We start from the raw sequence: 9916 nt of genomic DNA, 5'->3' as shown, positions 1-9916 counted from the left end.
TTTTGGAACTTCTCAAAGTTTCACCTATGCATAAGGAAATTTTGAAAAAAGCTTTAGTGGAAACAACAGTTTCAAAAGACTTGGATATAGATCAGTTTCAAAACATGGTGGGACACCTTATAGCCCCTCATTGCTTATCATTTTCTGAAAATGATGATGCATCCTTACAACATCCTCACAATGATCCCTTACATGTTGAAGTCACCATTAATAAAACACGTGTCACACCCGTACTCATAGATGGTGGAGCCGGCTTAAACATTTGTGATTAAGTTTGATAAAAGCTTTAGGATATTCAAAAAATGCAGTGGATCCAAAGAATAAAATAACCATTAAGGCTTATTATGAAGCAGAGCGTTCTTCTAAAGGAACTGTACGGTGTTACCAATCAAAATAGGACCTGTGGAAAGGAATACATTGTGTCAGTTTTAGATTTGAACCTCTCTTACAACATTCTTCTGGGAAGGCCATGGATTCACAATATGCAAGCAGTTCCTTCTACGTATCATCAATGTGTAAAATTTCCTCACGAAGGACAAGAGATCACTATAATTGCAGATTCTAGTCAATATTGCAATAATTTGAAGCCAACACAAGATACAAGAGCTCCACATAACAAAGAATCAATAAATCCTACCAAAGAAATTCAAGAAAAGTTATGGGAAACCTTTGAGAAAAAGTTCAAATTAAATGATGAAGGAATGGGAAAATATTCTTTGCATAATTTTCCACTTTCCCCTAAGTCATATGGAAAGACTACAAATATCCAATCAAAGACCGCAGAGAGATCAAAAGATATGTTTAACAAAACATTTGTTAGAGATGGAACTCTTGATGAAGAAATCAAAGACAAGGACATTCTTGGTTGGTTGTATAAGGATGAAAATAAAACTATAGCAACAGCTGCAGAAGTTAATATTCCCATAAAACAATATGGCAAAGGTTATGAAATCATGCAAAAAATGGGATATGAAGGAAAAGGACCAATTGGTAAACGACATCAAGGTATTTTGGAACCAATTTGTCCCCACTCACAATCTAAAGAAGATAAGTCAGGACTTGGATATCTAAAGTCAAATCAAAAGCACCATAATTATCAACAATCAAAGTGGAGAAAGAAATTAGTCTCTAAAGAAGAAAATTGGCAAGAAAAGCTACATCAAGCAGCAAAAATAGTAACCAATAAACAAAAGAAACAAGAAGAACATGAAAAGCAAGAAGAAGAGATTATCATCAAAGGAAAAGAAGAATATTTTCAACAAGTTCAAGAAATACGAGCAAATGTAGAATCTAAACAAGATATTCTAGAAGCAATGAAAATAGAGATGGTAGAAATCGGGGAACTTTTTGCACCATACAACATTCCTGTATGGCATAGTGGGGTAGTCCTAGACAATGGTTCAGAGACATATTCAAACGAGTATGAATGGGGTCCAGATGTCTTCTCTAGTACATCAAGTAAACAAAACAATGAAGAACAAACAACTATTACAGAGGAAGACTTGTCTATTACAAAACAAAAGATGGAGTTAGAAAGAAGACGAGAAGAACTCAGAATTCAGAGAAAAGAGGCATACAAAACAACAAAGGAAAGGGAATGACAAAGACAAAGAAGTAACGCCACAAGAAGTACAAACAAAGATAGATCAAGCATCTGGAATATCTAATTTTTATCAAATAAGGAACAAGATGTATCAAGATGTGGCAGAACCATAGAAGAATTAAGAAATAGTCAAGTAGGATTGACTATTAGTCCAAAAGAAGTTGAGTTTGAAAGAAGACAAAATCTAGCAAAAGAATCCTCTTTATCATGTACACAAGTATTGCAAATAATCAAGAAGGAATTTGCAGTATTAAAGACATGTGTGTTGATATAATCCATTCATTTAAGGGACAAATGTCAACTGAAGAATCATTTGAGTGTGAACTACAAAATACTAATACTGATTTTGTTAGAACTAATTGGAAGACACTTGGGAGAGACAATTCTCAAAATCATTCGATCTATGACATTACCTACTCTATGCCAAATTATGATCATTATGTCATGAACTTTGAAGCACCTAACAATAACAATGATTATGACTTACCCCTTCTTCATCCTGAACTAATTTATTGGGATAATTTAGAAAACCCTAAATTAGATGTCTTTTCCAATGATCACGACTTAGCCATGTATCTTAATGTTATCGAACCCATAACACCTAAGATATCTTCCATTGCAGAATCAAGTAATGTTTCTTGTAGTCAAGAGAATGCCAAACTTTCCAGTCGCAAAATTGAAATAAAACAAGGAAAGAGACCTACTGTTGAAAACCATTTCATGGCAACACTAGATCAATCAAAAGGGAAAATAAAGCAGGTATCTGATGGTAAAAACCTCTTTGAGGTGCCAAAAGATGGAAATTTTGACATTCTTCCTACATATTTTCAGGAGAGATCTGTTATCCTAATAGAACCAACAAAAGCAGTAAACATTGGTACATCAAAGGATACTAAGATACTTCATTATGCTGCCTCATTATCAGATGAAGAGAGGAAAGAATACATGAAATTCTTTAAACAAAGACAAATAAATTTTGTTTGGTCCTATGCAGACATGCCAGGACTTAATCCAGATCTTATCATGCATCATCTTAATGTGGATTTAAAAGCAAAACCAGTTAAGAAAAAGCTAAGAAAGATGCATCCACACATTGTTCTTCTTGTAAAAACCAAGCTAAAGAAACTATTAGATGTGGGTTTCATAAGATCTGTTTCTTATCCAGAATGGGTTTCAAGTATTGTACCAGTGTCAAAGCCAGATAAGAGCATAAGAGTCTGTACAAATTTTAGAGATCTGAATAAAGCATGTCCCAAAGATGATTTCCCACTACCAAACATTGATATAAATGTGGACTTATCAGCAGGACATGAGATGTTTTCATTAATGGATGACTTTTGAGGATATAATCAAATAAGAATTGCACCTAAAGATCAAGAAAAGACAGCATTCACCTGTGCATGGGGAACTTATTGCTGGAATGTTATAACATTTGGGCTTAAGAATGCATGAGCGACTTATCAAAGGGCTATGACGATAATTTTCCATGATATGATGCATACATTTATGGAAGATTATGTAGATGATATACTTGCAAAATCTCATACAAGACAAGAACATTTGAATATCTTAAGCAAGATTTTTGACAGGCTGGAAAGATACCAGTTGAGATTAAATCCAAAGAAATGTGTATTTGGAGTAACCTCTAGAAAAATTGTCATATGAATCATAACCTTAGGGAGTCATCATTGCCAATTTGTCGTATTGCCTGCCAGGAATTATCATTTTATAACTAGTATACTGTTGTATGATTCATCATTGTAGAGGTTTATCATTGTCAAGTTTGTCATACTACCAAGTAGGAATTGTTGTCTCACTAGCTTTAAACTGTCGTACGAGTATAAGAAGCAACTCGTACGAGGATCCCAATGTGTCATCTGGAAGTCCTTAAATTGTCGTCTGGGTTATCATATTCTGTCGTACGAGCCTCTGATTTTGTCAGTCCAGAAGCCTGTCTCTTTTTGCATACTTTTTCGTATCTGTCATAATTTCCTAATCAGTCTGTAGTGAGCATATATCTGGTCTTTTTCATCCTGAGCATAAATAATCTTGATAGTGTACCCCTTTCGTTGTGTTACACGATTTTGTCGATTATATCTCAGCTAGTTCAATCAATCCTACATCAATTTGATCAACCTAATCTTCTTAGATCATGTCTTATACATGATAGATCGTTCCTGAAACCAGACTTGGTCTCAATCACTTTACTCAATCATTACCTCAAATGAACAACAAGATTCGATTTGATCTTGACATCTATATCACTTCTAGCTCTCGGTCACATTAATTGTAAATGCGTATTCAAACCAATAGTTCTCATAAGAATGCTGACAAAAGTAAGGACAATCTTACTCATTACAAACTAATCCATTCTTACAAATCAAAATTGTCATAAATCTCCATGGCTACCTTGGCTCAACAAATTCAAGCTCTCAAGAGAGAAATATAAGACATTCAAGCCCAACAAAAAGATTCAATGACCCCTCTTGAGATAAAAATTCATGATATCAAGAACACCAGACTTCAAGAAATGCTAAAACAATTATATAAGGTGGAAAAGAAAGTAATTGAAAATCAAAAGCCAAATCTCATACAAGATCACAAGACACTTTCATCAAGACAAAAAGACATCTATCCCCTAGATAGACAATTTACACCTTTGGGGCAATCTATTGAATCAACTTTGGAAGAGCTTCTTAAACACAATCTTATCATATTGCCTAGCAAGACCACATGACAATGTGAATTTTTGAGTAATTACTGTGCATATCATATGCATAACAAACATAAGACTTCAATGTGCATGGAATTAAAACATAAAATTCAAGACCTCCTTGATGATGGTGTTATTTAAATTGAAGATCCTAATAATTCACCTAAGGAGAAACCAAATGTCATTACCAAGCATGATCAAAATTATGAACCTATGTATAGCAATGGTCCACATGTAGCCTCCATCTCTTCCATGATGCCTCCATCTCCTAAGGTTTTCCAACAACAATCCATACCATATCCCTCAAAAAATGAACCTAGTGATGAAACTTCTCATGTTGACCCTCAAGGGCTATCTCAAGGGCCATCCCATCCAATGGTTGAAAAAGATCCTATCTCCCTAGAATCCCAGGATGATCCCCTTATACCTTTCCATTTATTCCAAGATGATCCCCTTCCATCTCAAGAGAAAAGCATCCTTCCAAATCCCATTCCTAATCCACTTCCTAAGCAAGATCATGATGCCTCTTCCACCTTTTCAAACAATCCTATTCAAAATGAAGAGTCAAACACCCTTCCTACTCTATCCAATGGTCCTCTTCCATGTCAAGATCAAAGTATATCTTCATCTCCTTGTCATAATCCTCCATGTTCACATCAAGGATCCATCATGCCTACAAAGATCTCTCATGATCCTATCATTCCCTACATACCTCATAATGGACTTGCATCTTCTTCCCAAAGCAAAGTGTATCCTACAAGTCAAAATATTTATAAAGGCAAAGGGATAGACCTTCACAAGCAAGAACATCTCCATGTTAAAAAAATATTAAGGTTCATGGCCTCGGTGACATTCCTCGAGATGTTGGTATCCCTGCTAAACCAAAATCCAAATACACGCCTTCCCCTTCATCTCTTCCATCCATTTTAGGACCCTATATCCCTCCATCCCTTATGCAAGATCAACAAAGGCATACATCTTCAATCATCTTCCATCCATCCAAAATACCTTCATATCATTCCTATCTAACCACACATTCTTTTCCATCCCCAAGCAATTTGGATGCCAAGCATAAAATTCATAAGTCATGTAATCCACATGTATTCAAGGATCAACATGTCCCATCTAATCGACATGTCAAAACAAAGTAAAATACGATCCAAAAAGAAGACAAAAAATCTAAAAGGACACAAAGGCCCACTGAGCAAAAGAAAGAAAAAACAAAAGTTATATGGGTTACTAAGGCACTTGTAGAAGCAATGCATTCCAAGGAACTACAAAAGCATGAAAAATAAAAAACCATGTGGATCCCTAAGCGGCTCCCTAAAGCACAACAGTCTAAAGAAAAATTCAAATTGGCACCCAAAATTGTTGTTCCTCCATCCAAACTTTCCAAATCTATTCCTCCATCACCTCCTTCATCCATTTTGGATCATTATGTCCCAAAATCCCTAGTTGTTCCTCCATCCAAATCTCAAAATCTGAGATTCACTTTTCCTCCATCATTCCATTCCTCAAGATGTGTGCCAATGTTGATCCCGCCAACATTTCCATTCACTCATGCACCAACCTTTCAATATCTGATCCATTATCCAACACCTCTTTTTCACCCTTCCATCCCCCTTATCCAATCTTTTTCATAAGACTTTACCCTAGTTTCATCACAAAATCCAAAAACTAAGGAAATCAGCATTGGAGATATTGAACATGTACACTTAGCCGAGTCCTTATATCCCATTGGAAAAGACATCTTTATCCAACTCTTCAAACAAAGACCAATGAACTACCTAGACAAAACTCCCTGACCCTATGAACAACATGCACCTTAAACGATACTATATCTAAGGGCTGGGTTAGTTTCGATTTTGCTTTTTGCATTACATATCGTTTTATTCAAAGCATTTCATCACATATAGTTTCTTTTTTAAATGCATCGTATTCACAAAATTTCGGCATTTGTATATAGCAGCATTAATAAAACAAGGCAACTATCCAAGTTTATCATTTGTTTGCATTCAAAACAAACAAGGGTCGTCTCCTTTCTTAGATATTCAGGCATGGTCTTTGAGGTCCTAAGGTCATTCATTTTCAACATCACCCTGTGATGACGCTTTACTTATGGTTGGGTAGTGATTTCACTATTTGAGACTTGTTAACCCAAAATCTATCAATTGATATATCTTAAACACATTAATAAAATATCTAATTCATTTGAGACACCTAGTTGATCATATGACTAGTGAAAAATCTAAAATTCTACTTCAGCACTGTTGTAATTGTCACACCCAAGTAAGTTTCATTACTTACAAGTCAAGGCAAGAGAAAGAAAAAAGAAAAAGTGTTCTGTCAAATATTCATCTCAAGGCAAAAGAGCAATGATATATAACTTAAATATCACGCATACAAGTGCGACAAAAATCTTGACTATGGGAACATGTGAGTAACTCCGTCAGGGCTATGAACGCCTTCTGGCAATGAAGCAATATTTAAGAAATTACATTCTATAACCTCGTTAGAGCTCTAAAAGCTTGCTGGCAGCGAAGCTCTATTCGGGATGTTTTTGAAGTTAGGATAATCCATGTAGCTAGTCATATAGGATGCTAAGGATCTTTAGTGAACACAAGAGTGGGAATTAACTCATTTGCACTCACATGGGCAAAAAAAGATCAAAGTTTCAACAACCAATGGGGAAGTTTTCCGCATCTCCATTTGTAATTCCTAATCACTAAGTGTGTTAATTTGGATGTTCCAAGGGACCTTAAGGATCAATTGACCTCTTATTTATGAAATTTTTTGTACCTCCAATTCAATTGGTGTATTGTGAAATGCTAAACAAACACGCTCATCCTTGATCGAATAGGAAATGCATCTTCATCATGCATATTGCATTAACATAGGTCATATCGAAAATTCATTGTCTCCACATGCATTTTGCAGATCATCATGTCATATAGGTCTGCATACTGGGGGCATAGCTAAAAAAAACCTTGAAAAAATAAAAAAACTCACAAAATCAAAAACTGAAAAAACAAAGCAAGAAAACATAGACCATCCATCAAACCAAATCAACAACAGACAAACTCTCAAAGTCTGCAATCAAACTTATCACATGTCTTGTTAATCAATCTATCAAAGTCTATCAAACATCAACATTACACTCGAAACCAGACAGATCGTATTCACTCTTTAAAACCAGACATTCATATCAATGATCACACAAATCAAAATGACATAGATCAACATGGTTGCTGGATTTTGTCCAAGTTAGTCTTATTTGTTGTACTGAAGTGCTCCATCTATCAACGCAAATTTGGCATTTCTTGTTTTATTTCCCGCTTTCCTGCATCTTTGCTTTAGCCTGAAAATATCCTTCAGTCGCTTTTGTGATGCCCTGGTTCTTTTTGGAATCATCATGGCTTGAAACTGATCAACGTCCTAATCTTAGGGTAATCGATTGATCAATCTAAATGTCCTAAGTAGTTTAACCAAGTCAGTTTTCTGTCGATAGTACCAGACCACCCAATCTGAGTCAGTCACCTATCTCCAAACCACTATAGGGTTCTACCATTGAGTAAACAAGCAAAACAAGAACAATGAAAAACAATCACTAAAACGATTTGAGATATGATTGACATTTTCTTTGTATACTATCTTTTAAATTGGTTTTCGCTTATTATTCCCTCTGAGTAACTCAAGGAAGTCTATCTTGACTAAGAGGAGCAAGGACTGGGGACATAATACTTTTCTTTGTTTTCCTTCTTATAGGAATGATTCTGATGATTTGAAAAACATCTCATAAGTTGGGTGTCTGTGATAAGTGCCTTCACATCAAGGTGAAATCACCACACATACCTTGGCTCCAATTATTTGTATGCTACAGGGAGGTTGGATTCATTTCCTTGTCTTTTTGAGTAAATTTCTTTATTATGCAATCTGGATGCATGCTTAATCTGTCCTAGGATATGAATGATAAAAGGGTCATTGCGGACAAGATAATCAATATTGCATATGAAAAGGAAGGAACTCTGCTTTGTCTAGTGTGTTTGCATGCAAGAAATATTCAGGTCATCCTAGCTCTTCATGCCTTGGTGCTTATGCTCACTTGCTAAATCAAAAGGATGTGACATTCAGGTCATCCTGACTTTTCATGCCTTGGTGCTTTTTTTTTTTTCCGATATTGTAAAACGCCCAGTGATGATAAATAAGCATACCAAATCCAATGACTAAGTTTTAGGTTGCATTCATACTAAATTTTGTGCATTTCAAGTTATTTCAGCATGATAACATTATTCTCTTCATCCTTTGCACAAGAGCCTGAATTTGAAACAATCATCATTTCTTCGCTAATTTCGAGATAGAAATTGAAATCTAACATCAATTTTCTAGTCAAATTCTTACATGTTGACCACTTGACACTTTCATCTTCGAGTCAATTTTACATAATTATGTGCTCAAATCTTTTCTAAATCAACTCTGATTTCAAATTAATTCTTACATCAATCTTTGTGCTTAGATTATCATTGCTAAATATTTTTTATCAAAATTGCTTAAAATCAATGTGATCTCTCTCTATCTTTCAATTTCGCTCCCGAGGGGACATACTTATTACATCATCATTATTAGTGATTACATCATCGAAAAGTTGAGAAATTTTTCAAATCTTCATCTAAAGTCGAGCAGAAAATCTTTTCAATCAAAAATTAATCAAATATTAATCAAATCAAATCAACTAAAACCTTGTACTAGGGGCATCTTAACTACATCGCATCATATCAAGTTGAGATTCTTCGATGTCAATATAAAATCATCTGAATCAATCTTCAAATAGGTGTTCAGTTTCATCACATCAAATCAAGTTGGACATTTTGTTTCGCTAATCGGTTCGTGTTTAATCAAGTTCGGAATTGGTTTTATCTCTTTACTTAATCAATTCTAGTTCAATCAAGTTCTAAATCGGTGCCCGCTTCTTAATTCATCAAGTTCAAGATCGGTATCTCACTCTTCATCGGTCCTAGTTCAATCAAGTTCAGGATCGGTATCACTTTGATCAACCTATTCAGTTTCATCACTTCAAATCAAGCTGAACATCTCACTCTTCATCGGTTCATGATCCATCAAGTTCAGAATTGATATCTATTTGACATCAACTATTCTTTGAATCAATGCGTTGCTCGCACGTCAATTCAAAGAGGGGCAAATGTAATACCCTAAAAATGGTCATCTAAACCATGGGCCCCTAATCTCGGCTACATCACCAAGGTCTTAGCCAAAGGCAACTAAATCAATCTTGAGCACCTAATTAATTAATTTCTCAATCATCGATGTCACATGGCAAATAAATCATTCTAAATTAATTAAATGTTTATTTAATTAATTAATCATTCCAAGTAGATCATTTTAATCAATTATCCTATTTATTTAATTAAATATCCTAGCATATTTAATTAATAAATAAATTTGCCATTAATTTACAAAAAGGAATTAAATTGAGAAAATAAATCAACTTGAGATATTTATTTTTCTAAAATTGAGATAAGTTGAGATATTTCTTTTTTCTAAAATCGACCTATTGCCTTCTAAAAGATGTGAGTATAGACTTA

This window comes from Cryptomeria japonica, chromosome 11, assembly GCF_030272615.1.
Source record: "Cryptomeria japonica chromosome 11, Sugi_1.0, whole genome shotgun sequence".
Lineage (NCBI taxonomy): Eukaryota > Viridiplantae > Streptophyta > Pinopsida > Cupressales > Cupressaceae > Cryptomeria > Cryptomeria japonica.
The sequence above is the reverse complement of the archived record's forward strand: the minus strand, read 5'-3'. Positions refer to the sequence as shown.